The sequence below is a fragment of the Parus major genome, chromosome 1 (genome assembly GCF_001522545.3).
Source record: "Parus major isolate Abel chromosome 1, Parus_major1.1, whole genome shotgun sequence".
NCBI lineage: Eukaryota > Metazoa > Chordata > Aves > Passeriformes > Paridae > Parus > Parus major.
In genome coordinates this window covers 13483406-13497274 of record NC_031768.1, presented here as the reverse complement: position 1 = coordinate 13497274, position 13869 = coordinate 13483406, and the positions used below count along the sequence as shown (strand labels likewise).

At 40.2% G+C, this 13869-nt stretch overlaps 1 long non-coding RNA gene across 1 annotated transcript; it reads left to right on the top strand.

Moving 5' to 3' along the window:
* The first annotated feature begins 4753 nt into the window (after positions 1 to 4753).
* Positions 4754 to 13370, top strand: LOC109022705. Its single transcript, XR_002001903.2, has 3 exons — positions 4754 to 8575; positions 10000 to 10073; positions 10195 to 13370. It is a non-coding gene; the product is annotated as an uncharacterized LOC109022705 (long non-coding RNA).
* Positions 13371 to 13869: the final 499 nt, after the last annotated feature.

Here is a 13869-nt window from a genome sequence, read left to right as displayed (position 1 = left end):
GCCTTCAGGTACTTCCTTCTCTCCCAGCCACCTCCTGCTGCTCCAGTTTCAACCGGGAGTCCCCGCTCTTCGAGGAGGGGGCAGTACAGAAAATCCAAGACTGACTTGTCCCCTGTCCTGCCCCTCCCACCATGGCTAATTTTATGGACAAACAGCTGTAGGCAGAAACAGAGCACAGTTTCAATGACCCATTCCAAGTGCACAGGGAAAAACCCTAAGAAATGTGCAATCTGACTTGGGACAAAACATAACCAGCCCGTGTGCCAGGCAGAGGAAGGCAGTGACAGGAACAGTGCCCAATCACAACAGTTGGCTGCTGTAAGGGCTGAAGGCATTATAAATGCACACTAGGAAAAACCATCAAGCTGAGATGAAACCATCTGGACCCAGTTAGGCAACAGCAGCTGGCTGGGGAGTGCGGAGGATGGTTTGAAGGGGAATAATGCAATCACTGGTTCCTTTATGGATGGCAACTCTCTAAAGCCCTCTATCCCCTCTTCTCAGCAGGATTCAGTGCTAATCTATGATACCCAGGGCAAAGTGCAGTTGAAGAAGCAGCCTTTTTGCTATGCAAACTACACCCTGCCTAGGAAATAAGATTATAATGATTGAATCTATCAAATCAATGGGAGAAGGTACGGGTGACACAAAATGCTGCACCAGAGGCAGTCACCGCTCAACCAGTGCCCAGGAAACACCCACAGTGTAATGATGGGTGCTTTGGGTGCTTACAATCTGCTGAGTCTTTAGCGATCCCAAAACCTAAAATGAGCTTTCTCCTTGTTGTGGATCTCACTGACCTCAGCCCAGCTGAGGGCATACAAGCTTGGCCAAAGAACTGGATTTGTCAGTGTCTGCTTCCCATTGCAGTTTTGACACAGCATCAGACAAGTCACTTAAAGTCAGTTGCATTCTCCCTAATGGTGTTTTTTTCACACTCCTTGCTGGTGTGACACGACACCCCCAGGCCTGACAGATGCAAGTGTCACAGTTGAAGCCAGGGGCAGTGATTCATGGAGCATGTGATGGCAGCTAAGTGTTCAGAACAGTCATGGATTTGCCACACTGAATTCATGGGGATCTGCTATTTATTTTCTGCCACCAGGCTCTGACCACCTCCCTACATTTAAGCCTGCCTGATCATCACTCCCAGTCTTACCAGGTGCCCACCAAATCTCAAACCCCACTTTCAGCCTTCTGTCCCCTCCCCTAGCCCATCCCTCCTTTCCCATTGTTTGCCACACCCGTATGCAGCCCAGGCCCTGGGAGCCCTCCTCATTCTCCTTTCCCTGGTTCTGTCTCCTCCTGAGCCCCACCAAAGCCCCAGGCGCACCAAAAGCCTTGCTAAAGCCCCCTGGGGCTGAAGCCCCTCCGCTTGTCTGGTGAATCTCTGTATCTCCTTCTCAATGGATGTTCCCAGTGCCTGACCCAGCTCAACTGCAGTTTTCCATCATCTGAAAAGCTAATGCTTGGAGGTTTTTAACTTTTTTCTTTTTGCTGAGCTGCTCAGAGAGTTTTTTCCCTTCCCTTCTGCCTCTTTCTGCTCCCAGTCTTTTTATCTCCCCTTTTGCCTGCTTCTTTGTCTTCAGATTCAAACTCAAGAGAGCCCCTTTTGCCCACCCTGAACAGGGCACTGGGAGATGTCTTCTGCCCCTATCATGCCCCCAGAACCCATCTACACCCTCCTTTAGGAGACCTCTGTCTTCAAAGCAACCTTTCATACCAGACTAAGTATTAAATTGCACAAACTTCCTTTGTTTAATGTAAAAGAAATCTTATCAACTGGTGAGCATGTCTGTTTGGAAACTAACCCTGTAAATAGTTGCAGTAGAAAATGGAAAAAACTTTTAAAGTGTAAAATTGCATTAGCATTTTTTAAACAAAACTGTTTGCCTCAGAAAATTTCATGGCTGCCCTGAAAGTTTCTTTTAATACATGCTGCCAAAAGGAAAAATAAATATATTTTGGGTCAGACCACAAGAATTTCTCCATATTTTGTTGGTTGGTTACAAAAGCAAAGATCTCATTAGCATTGTTCTGAGGCACCTTTTCCAGTCATACAGATGTGACATTTGTTTCAGATCCATGGGTGGAAAACTTACATTTAAATATTATCTCATGCATAAAAAGCTACATTTACGTTTTGTTCCATGTAGTAGTTACCATAAAATCAGTCCAAAATATATCACTTGTGTAGTATGTATTTATGTATGACTCTCCCCCCAGTATACATCCCATGACGCCTGCAAAGTCTTTAAAATGCATTTTGAAAATGCAGAAACCTCAGAAAAGAACTGCGAAAATTATTCCAGGGCTGGAGATAACATTGCACCACAAGGCATTTTAAAAGCTTGCCAGGAAGAAGACTCAGACATTACTGGATTACAGTATCTAAGGACCTCTGGGGGAAGCTTTTCCAGGTGGGAGAGGACTGTTTAATCCACCAGAAAAAAGCATGTAAAGGAATAATGGTTGGAAGCTGAGGCTGATCAGGAATTAGGAACACGGTTTTAAGAGTGAAGATATTAACCAGTAGAAAAAGTGGTGGGGGATGTTCTTGGTGTCTTGAGGTCTTTAAATGCAGAGCAGATGCTTTTCTAGAGACCTGATTTATCAAACAGGCTTTACTGGGATCTCTATGGGAGTGTCAGGGTGAGATACATAGACAGACCTGCAAGTCCCAGTTGTTTTAGCAGATTATGTCAAGATCCCTCCTAAGTACAAAATATTAATGTATTCCTTCTTCCTCGGGTCTGAAAACACTGTGGATGGACTTTGTTTCCCAGGATGTGCATACATATGTTGAGATGTGGCAAGGATTGTGAGATCTCCTGCACTTCACAGAACAAGCCATGGGATGCCTGATAGCTACAGATGGTCTGAGAGCAGCTTTTCACCTTGTACAGCAGCACTGGGTCCTGATGCCATACTGACAGACATTCCACTGTCTCTCACTGCAGTATCATGGGCTGAATTCCCAACATAATTTACAGCAGCACCAGAAACATTCATGGAATAGTTTGATCCAGCAGACACCAATTATATCAGGCATCTGAGCACCTTGTGAGATCTTGATGGAGTCATGGAGAAAGTTCAGTGGAATTTGCTTTATTCTTTTTATTATTCTATCCATACTGGAGGAAATGGAGATATTCACCTCCTGAGTGGAGAGCAGAAAAGAAAGAGATACTGAGGGAGGAAATCTTGTATTTTTCATGATTATTTGCAGTTTTTTCACTCCTCTGTGCCCCATCCAGACTGTCAGCTGCACCCTTCACCAAACCTGTGGATGTGGGAGTTCCACATCAACTCGGTCATTAGGTAAGGACAGTAAAGGCTGTTCCTCCAGCACAACTCCACAGCAGCTGGCAGAGCCTCTTCCATTTGGCCTTCTAGCCCAAAGCTCAGGGAACAAGAGCTGGCTGACAGCTGAAGTGGATACAAGGAGAGAACTCCACCTCCAAGGGCTTCCTGCCCCTAACAGTCTCTGTTTTGAGAAGCTAATGAAGGGGCTTGTAATGCTAAAAAAATATTATTTGTATGTTTTAAGCTGCCAGTTTTCCCTGATTACTCCTGATGTGTAATTCATAAATATTTACCCACTTTTTTATTGGCCAGATGAGCTACCACCCAAGTTGATACTATTCTCATCAGTAATTTTATTTAAGAAAAAAAAGCTCGTTGTTTTATTAAAAGGTCATTAATTTAGCTGCAAATACCATTTTCTACAGGAGATATTCCCTCCTGTGATTCAGTAACACAGAAATAAACACTCTCTAATTGTCCAGAGACAAACTGCCTTCTAGAAATTAACTTCCCCACAACATTTCATTCAGGCAGTTGGTCGTTTAGTACTAAACCAATTAAAAGCAATATAGAGCTACATGAATAGGATATTAATTTCCTCACCAGAAGTGGAAATGAGTGGGTGCTTTGATTCCCACAGGGAAGGCAACTCCACCAAGCAGTGCCTTAATCCACAAAGGCTGCAGCCTCAAATGAAGGATTCACCGTGCACAACTGGATCATTGTGCCGTGTGGATATTATTGCTACAGCCAAAGCCTCATCCAGTCTGCAGTAGCCCCTGGAAATACTGAAAAAGTAAAGCAAGGTGATCTTCTTACCAATAAATAAATAAATAAATAAATAAATAAACAAATAAATAAATAAAATAAAGCCCCACACTTTCCCCTTGTAGCTTATCAGATTGTGTGAATGGGAACATTACCATGCCAAAACCTCTCCTGCGTATAATGTCATTCCAAATCAATTCCAAGTATAAAAGAAGTGCTTACATTGAACTGATCTGTTCAATCTCTTATTTCCAATTGCAGACAATAGTGAAAAAGAACATTTAATCCACTTTCAGCATCTTCTTTTATTGAGGATTAGCCACAGGAAACAATATTAATTCTCTGTGTGTTGGGGTGGCATGTGATGCTATCCAGGTAGGGGTAGAAGCAAAGTCAGATTAATTTTGCTGACAAAGCTCCTGCAGTCTGAATCATCCATGGATGATCATTGATCATGGGACTGGCTCATCCATGGATGAAAGCCAGCAGTGTAGAAGCCATTTCCTCTTCCTCACTTGTACCCCTGGTGTAGTGGCCAGGCCAAGAGGAGAAGGATGTAGCAGGGTCATTGTTCCATCAGGCCACAAGCAAATACGCTAATAAATATTTCCACACACAGAGGGCTAAATCTGCTTTAATTAACATTAGAAACAGATATACAAGAGATAAAGCATGAGGGAAGATGCAAAACACAAGGTAACAAAGTGAAGAAGCAGTAATAATGTTGGGAAACTTTGTCAGAGTTCTATAATGTTAATTGATTCTTTAAATGTTGCACATCCCAGGCAGACACTCCTATTTAGCATGTGGTATATCAAAATTGAGCAGGACACCCAGAGAGGGGCTTTAATTTATTTTGAAGTTGCAATCATCTAGTTCTTGTAGAACAATTTGTCATATGTCACCAAATAAATAACACTGCAGGGCATTTAAGTTTCTTAAAATCACAGCAGCTGCTTTTCCAAGTGCTGCTAGATCTGTGTACATCGTTACAGGGGTCTGCAACATGTTCCATGGATCCCAATGAAGTTTTATGTAATTTTTATATTCATATAATATGAAGTATTATGAACACACATTGTAAACGTCAATATGACAATTTACCATTAGATGTTCCACTCAAGCAAGGTCAGATCAGATAAGGAGTTCAGGGGATTTGCAAAGAGGAAAGGGAAAGAGAAATTCAACCCAGCAAAGTATCTCCAAGCTTCTCCAGCCCCATCATGTCCTGCTTTTCCCCAGAACACACCAAAAAATCAGCTTTATTGGTTGTAGCAGTACATTGCTTTGTTCCTCGTGGATTAAATACTAACCCAAATTTTTGCCTTCGGACACCTAGAACAACCTCCCTCCTCCCACTTGCCTCATACATGTCCACACTGCAGGATGAAAGGAGGGCCAAAATGGCTTAAACCTTTAGCTGTAAACCTAAAACATCTCTCCTTTGGCCTACGGGAGGTTCCCTGTCTTCATTGATCCACCAACTGTTTATTTTAATACCAAATAAAGCAGAAAGGGTCTTTATGTCCCTCATAAGGTCAGCTACACAGTTCAGTACAAACATACAGCTCAACAACCAAACAAATCATATTTTTTTCTGTTTTCAAATTGTCCAGCAGCATACCACAGTATCTGCAGAGTGAGGTAGTCACAATAGCCTCTGTGTAGGATTTTTATCTTTTAGCTGATCAGCAAGATATATCTTCCCAGTTTTGAGCATCTTCAGCTAAAAGCATTTTGGTTTACAGAATAATAAAGCAATACGTTTTTGTTCCATGACTCTATAATAAAGCAATACATTTTTGTTCCGTGACTCTGAATGTAATACATGGCTTTCCTTGCAAGCCTTGCTGTGGATCCGAAAAAAAGAAATCTATCATCATTTGCAGTATTTGCTATAATTTTCAATTTCCATGAATACTGTTGCCAGCAAACTACTTTACAAAAACATTTGAGTAAACAAGAAAGGGAGTAAATGTGAGTACAGTCAAAGGGAAGTTCCTTAAAAATGTGAATGAATATTCACCCTGTTCCATAGCTGTTTCCAGGCTTCTATCAGTTGGAGGTACTACCCTGAAAGCTGCTTGCTGGCTAGAGCCGGATATTGATTCAAGCTAGTGCACTTTCACATTGTCATCTTATTATACCAGCTAGTGGAATCTCACTCATTGCAATGAGGGTAGGAAAACAGAATCCAAAGCAGATAGAAGAACCCTTAAATGCTTTATCTGTAGGGACTTCACCTAACCTCTTCCCCAAACAAACACACAGATGTTTTAGGTTCATTTTCCCATTCATTTTCTAACCACCTCAGTGTAGAAGCCTCTGGAAGTGCCAAGTGCTTTTTAACTCCCTCTGCCATCCTGCAATAGTTCACATTGTCACCCATCTGTCTGCCACCGAAAATACACCCAGCATCAGTTTTCACAAAACATCTGTGAAGGCAGGGTCTTGCTCAACTATCTTAGTTAATGAAAAGCTATTAGCTTGATTGCAAGCTGGTAATTGTTCTAGCCCTGCAGAAAATGCCACTAAAATAATTTTTACAGAACTCTTTTAATAACTAGCTATTTTTGTAGCACAATTGTTTTTGAATCTCATGAGGCCAATGTGTAATACATGACTGTTCCAGCTCACAGCTCTCACCACTCAGAGGGTATATATCAGGTTTCAAGTTGCTAATTTGTTATGGTAATCAATACCTTATTCTTTTTAACCACAGAGGCAAACTCATTTGCTCTTTTCAGTTTGATATTGGATTATGAATGATTTACATCCATAACTACTGCAAATGCCACATGACACTTCACAGCATCAGCTAGGGATTTAAAACTTGTTTTTCACTGGATTTTCAACAGAATTTGTCTGCAAGTTGCCAGATGACAGCACCAGCAGTATTTGATGGTTTGGGACCATTGTTCAAAGATGATCACATAGATAATGTTATATTCATAAATATTCACATTAAAAAAAATTGAAATAGTCAGATCTGATGATCAACCAGTCAGTCCTTTCCATTTTACCAGCTACCATCCATGCCTGCTACAGTAGCAAAAAGCAGGAGCTTGGAACTTACCAGCTCTATTACATCTATCAACACCTCTGAGTTGTGCAGGAACATAAGTAAATCTGATAAACACGCCTGCTAAACAGATTTGTGTCAGCTGTAAAGAGGCTTTTCAGAGTATAATTTCTTGAAGCATTTCCCAGGTGTCATCCTAGGTTATAAATTATATGTAATCCAAAGTGTAATCCAGAAGGAAAAGAGGATATGGAAATTTCAGCATCCATTTCCCAGTGGTTGTAACTTCATCTCACATCATCTCTTAGGTCCTCCTTAGGCCACCACAGTGATGCTTTGCACATTTAAGGAATATTGTGAAGACAAACATGAAGGCCTATAAATATAGATCTGTTTACAGGATTGGGGGTTGATTATATTTCAAATATGTTAATTTCTTAATATTTTTAAAGGTTAGAATGACATTTCTTTCTTCATTTACATCCCTGAATTTCCCTGTCATTCAGTGGATTCCTTCTTTTGATTCCTCTTTTATATATAGATTTTAATTGGTTTTTATTTTCTCAGCACCACAGATTTGCCTACCTATTCTTTTAAAATTAATTTATTACCAAGTGCCACAGTCACACTTCAGTGTTTCATCTGGGTGACACTAAACTGAAGCAGCTTAGTTTATAGGCCATGTAATTTTGATGAGTCTTAATTTTGCATGAAGATCAAGAAGCCAGGGCAGCAAAAGTCCTTCATGGAAAGTGCTTTCTCTCTGGAAGAACACTTGTATGATGAACTCGTTCCTTGATTGAAACTATTTCTAATTACATTAACCATATTCTCCCTCTAATCTCCCACCATTACTAAGCTTGTTATTTCATTTCCTGAAGTCCTTGCACTTTCTGACGTATCCCATATGAAAATATTATGGCTATATCTAACTCCAGCATATTTCAGCCTGATGTCTTTAGCTAGACCATAGATATTGAAACATATGAACCTTTTATTTTGCTAATAGTCCAAAAGAGAGTGCTTTGGCATAAGATCAGTCAGTGCTTGTCTAATGTAAATGGCCTTCATAAAGCATTGATTTCGTCATTTATTTTAAAAATTCTCATAGCTGTTTTGTTTGTGATAAGTATGTACTCGGAGCATTTCCAGAAAAACTTGACATAGAGCAAAATATGGGAAGCGTTTGTAGGAGTTCAATCAGTTGACAGTACATGAAAAACCTCAGGGGAGAGAAGTTTGCCTTATGCCTCAAGAGTGAGAGCTGTGCTCTGCCAGAGCACAGCAGGAAGAACCTTCTGCAGTAAGAGCTATAGAGAACTGACTTCAAATGCTGGATACCAGTCTTCAAACCTCAGCTGAAACATTCCTTATTTCAACCGTGAAATTGGGAGGAAGGGTGATCTACGAGTACCAACACATTAATCACAGTCAGCATCAAATCACTACCTTGAACTGCATCTTCAAGTCATCTGGAAGGTAGGTCTCTCTAAGCAGAATCAATGCTGGAAGCTCCTGCCTCACTCTTATCACTGGACAGAGCTAGATGGGTTTAATGAAATATGATTCATTAATGTATTTATTAATTAATTAATTAACACAGCCCTTGTGTTCAGCCAGCTGCTATTTCTGGGTCTTGCTAAACATCAACTTTCTCAAATACAAGAGAAATTCAGCTTTCTCAAATACAGGAAAAATTCTAAACCATTTTCAGTTTATTCCTTCCCCACTATCTTTGCATCAATAGCTGTATCTTACCACCACCTCATCCAAGATACCAGTTTTGTTTTCCACTTAGGTTTTCAGCAAGGCACCTTCTATTGCTGCTAGGGAAAAAAAAAAAAAGGCAACAAAAGACAAGCTTATATGCCTTCTTGAAGCACTCTCTTGCCTGATGTCTACAAAATAAGTCAACATTGAGTTCTGTATGTGCTGAGATCACTTACACTGTTGAGCCACTTTGCCTGCCTGTTTCCCTGGGCTTCTCAGTATGCTATCAGTTGTCTCACATCTTAGCCCAGGATTGCAAGCTCCTTCTTCCCATTGCAAACTCTTCATAAGCCTGTGTAATAGCTGCTAGAGTGGGTCATGGTCTTTGAGTCAGTGTCAGTAGCAGGATCAGTAACTAAACCCCCAGGGGTTTCACAGGCTTGGCTACAGATTAATAGTTAACTAAAAAATTCATACAGACAATTCAGTGTTCACAACAGAAAAACTATGGCTAGGAAAAGGAGAAAACACACCACACCAATCTTATTCTAAAGGGCAGATCTTCAGATTGTATAGAAGAGCATAACAACACTGGTGTCAGTAGAATTATAACAACTGATACCAAGGACAGATCTGTCAGTCTGAGTAAAACTTACATGATGCAAGGTCTTTTTCATAAGGATTTATTGAGTTTAATATGTTGTTAACAGTTGTCACTGGGCTTTCATTTCACAGTTTTTAAACCAGCAACATCTCAGTAATCCCCTAAGGGAAATAAAATGTCATATGACCTAAGCACCCAGTGCAAATTTTTTAAATGAAGCATTCCTAAACAACCTCACAAGCCAAAGATATTTGCTCAACTAATCCATGAGAAAATGCAGATGCCAAATCTGTTCTTAACCAATTTGAGAAGTATTCACATAAGTCTACCACCCACATCCTGCTTAGTCAAATCTTCTAAGCTTTCCTCAGCACTAGCTATGGTGGTGTCCAATCTTTTTGAGGATTACTGATGCATGGCTAAATATAGAAAAGACAGTCTAGAAAAAAGAACAGCTGTGAGTTCGTGTATCAACAGGCAGACAAGCAACAGCCTCTGACTGTGTCTGAAAAGAGCAAACAATCCCACAGAGAAAGAAGGGCTTCAAACCACTTCAGCAGAAAGACCAGAAATCTTCTGCCATTTCCAGGTCCCTTACTGGGAAGCTATCAGCATGCTGAATGATTTGATGAACTTCCACCCATGGCACAGAGCCCTACCAAGGTCAGGAAATGTGACAAATAAACCTACTGAAGAGAGCACAGAGAATTTTTCTTTCTCTATCAACTTTTAAGTACCTGTGAAAGCCAAATAAAAAACTGTCTTTATTTTTTTTTTTTACCAGAAATAAAAATTCACGTCAAAATCCCCATTTGCTTCAGATTATGTTTTGGTGAGATTTCAAGGAATCAGTAGAGTAACTGAAGCACAGAAATATCTGCCACTTGAAGAGCCACCAGGAGCCCAGCATGGATTTGTAGTCTATCATATTTAATGTCGCTGAGTGATCCAAATGAATTATCATTGATTTTTCTGTATATTTGTGCCTCTCCAAGATGTAATCACTTATTAATAATACCAAAACTGTTATTCTAAGAGATATTTTGTCTCCAAATTATTGTGGGTTTTTTCAATTTTCATATTTGTCTCTTCATTAACATGTTATTAACAGGGTCAAATTTTCTGGGAGCACACGTATATTAAAATTGGCTTAACACTTCCTCCTGGAAGGAATTATGCCATAATCAGATAACCTGTCTCTCCACCTTTCCCAAATCATGGCTTCATTCTCCAATGTGAAGGACTATTTCTGACAGATAAGTAACAGCTGATTTGTGCAGAATGGTCTACATGTCACATCAGATCCTTTTTCTATCAACATTTATTTTTTGACCCCTCAGGAACACACTACTTTTTCCATCACCTTCCCTCACTATTTTTATTTTTTTGAGGAAAATACTATTACTATTGCAGAGATCTTGTAAAGCCTCCTAAAAGCAAGGAAAAATGCTAAGCTTGTGCATTGACACCAGCTGTCAGCTCAGCATTTAGTTAAAATGTTAAGAGACAGAGCCAAGGACAAATTTGAAAGCATAATCTCATATATATCATGATGAATCATATCTTGAAATGTCTTACCTTAACTAGCCTGGAAGGGTGATTGTAAGTGAGTTGTAAGCAAGATGTCTGAGCTATTCTGGAAAGGAACTACATAGCGTGTGGCAAATTTATGTGCTGAAGGAATAAAGATTTACTAGCAGCTCTTAAAGATGGTGTGAATATGTATTAATTAACAAAGTTTTGGTGACATCATTGGTAAATTTCTTTTTACAGAACTACAGATATAGTAGAGATGTAGTACTGTAGGAAGCCATGTAGACATAGGAAGAAAATGAAATAAATGCTTTCCTGGCGATCAGGATTTCTAACTGAAGTCCAGAACAATATTTTGTTTCCTACAAGGTCCATGAAATGCTAAAAATACTTTTTTAGGCCATAAATATCTGTAATGCTATGATAGCATCACAAAGGTACCAGGATCTGGCATCATCATAAAGAACAAGATTTCTCTGCAAGATCCAAATATCCTCAAAACATGCAAATAATATATTATTGAGCCACTTTAGATTTTAAAAAACCACGTCTTAAATTTAACATCACTGGAGATGGCTACTTGTTCTATGCCACCTACTCCTTGCATCTGTGTCAAACCTAATGTCATAAAAGGTTAAGGAAAAATAATAAACATAATTTTTTTTCAAAAGAACCCAACCCCGTCTGAGAAGCCTTAGGACAACTGTAACAGATGTTATAGATGCATAGCCACACTGCAAGTGAGGAAGGGGTAAGTGTGAAAAATAAGCACTACAAAATTTCTCTGTATATCTTAAATGCAGAGCAGTTTAAGCTAAAAGATCAGAAGTTAAAAACAAAATAAACTAGAAGGTGGCTGGGGATGTTATGATCCCTTTACCAGAGAGATGCCTCCACTCAAATTAAGGTGAAAACAAGACCATAGGCCAAAGTCAATAGTACAGATTTTATTTACTCATAAATGTGAGGTAGAGAGAGGTAGAAAGAAATAGAAAAAACAGATGGGGAGAGAGGAGGGGAGAAGAGAGAGAGTCCACCCATGGATCCAGCAGCATCCCATTGTCTTTCTTCACCCTGGTCTTGTCAGCAATGGGTTTCACAAAGCTGCAAAACTTCCTGAGGTTTCAAAACTTTTCACTACTTACACATTTTAGCAAACAAAGGAGTTAGTGGATACAGAGCTCTCTGATTCAAACAGTCAAATGATTCTCTTGCTAATTCCAATGCTAATCAGTCCCACGCTCAGCCTTTCTCTTCTTTTGACTAGGTGGGTTTTTTGATTCCGTGGGTTGTGCACAATCTCCCTCTGCCAGAAGCACCTCCAGCCAGCGGGAGCTTGTGGGGTGAGGGTCTGCAGTGACAGAGTCCCCAGGCAGTGCAAAGGAGAGCCCCCTTATGGGAAAAACTTGGCCTTTTTAGGCAGGTAGCCGGTCATTAGCCACATGGTTTTAAGTCATAACAAAGATAATTCAACCAACCACCATACACCATGATGTGAACACAGAATGGTTACATAACTTGTTTGTGTAGCCCTAATTCAGCTGAGTGTCTTTCCCATAGTCCTTTTCTACTTAGCCAAAGGAACAGGCCTGAGCCATGGTTTTACAAGGCCTCTCTTTTATAAAGCCTTACGTATCAGGAAGAGGAGCTGCCCTCAGCAGTTGCTGAGTTTTCTTCCCTTGGGGATTCTTTGCAATGATTAATTCCTCTCCCCACAGCTTGTTTACCTCCCCTCTTGGCCTGAGATAATGTGCAGAAAATGGTACCACTTTTATCTTGTTTCAAGTTCCCACCAAGTGCCTTAAGTGACAGTCCAAGTTTCAGGAATCCAAAGGCATATTCAGGGGCCAGGGGGACACTTTGGTGGTCACAGATCTCAGCTGTCCTATACCTTGGGCTGATATTCATTTGACTGTCAACATGCTTAGGGGCAGTTGTCCCTCCACACATTTTGTCACAACTGGGGAATCTTTGTCTGGATTCATCACCCAGGATGTGTTAGTCAACCTCACCAGGCCTGGAGTTAAAGACATTCTGTGTTTATGTCAGGGCAAAGTCCTTCTGTGATTTAAACCGTGTTTGAGACAGGCAATTGTGAACCTTACAGAGGCTCAGAAGTATTTGGGAATTATTTGCCCCTCCTCTGCACTCATCAGCAGACATAACAAACAGTTTTGCCTGCAGTGTAAGGGGGAAGGGACACAGAGAAGCCCTGCCTGAGGAACAGTTCTGAAACAGGAACAGAAATGTCTCCAGCTTTCACAAAGAAATCCTGTGTGACAGATGGAGAAATTGTAGGTGTGAAGTATATTTGAAGTTTGCATTTATTTATTTCTTCATTCTTCTCTATTCTAACTTTGCTGCCAGTAAATAATCAAGAACTTAACCCTTTGAATTACTATTTTTTTATCTGAATGCATCTCTAGTGTTCAAAGTGATTGCAATGATTCTAAAAAAAAAAAAGTGGCGTGTTTGCACTTCCACAGAGATAAGATATCTAAGCAAAGAAGTCTTCCAGAGAGCTGGGAGCCAAGACAACTTTGGGATTCCAAGAACTGGTTCATTTCCAACCAAATTCCCTTTGCGAAGTAGTGGGATGGAAGGAGAGGTTTCCCTGGGATGTATTATCCTGACCCCCATTGCAGGTGGTAAAAAAGACAAGGCATGTTTTCAAGAAATTCCATGTCATTTCTGAGTGTTATAACAATTCCCTAGTATTTCTGTAAGTGAGAGGCATCCTGTCCTTATAATTTCTTGGTCCATATGTCACCTTTTCAAATCTTTTTAACTTCACATCAATGAGTGAACATTCAATAACAATTCAGCACCAAGCCTAAGTAATTTCAGGCTTATTGTCAAGTAAAGAATGAAATGGTCAGCAAGCAATGACTGCACATCTCAGCTTAGTGCTGCCAGAGGCTCCTTT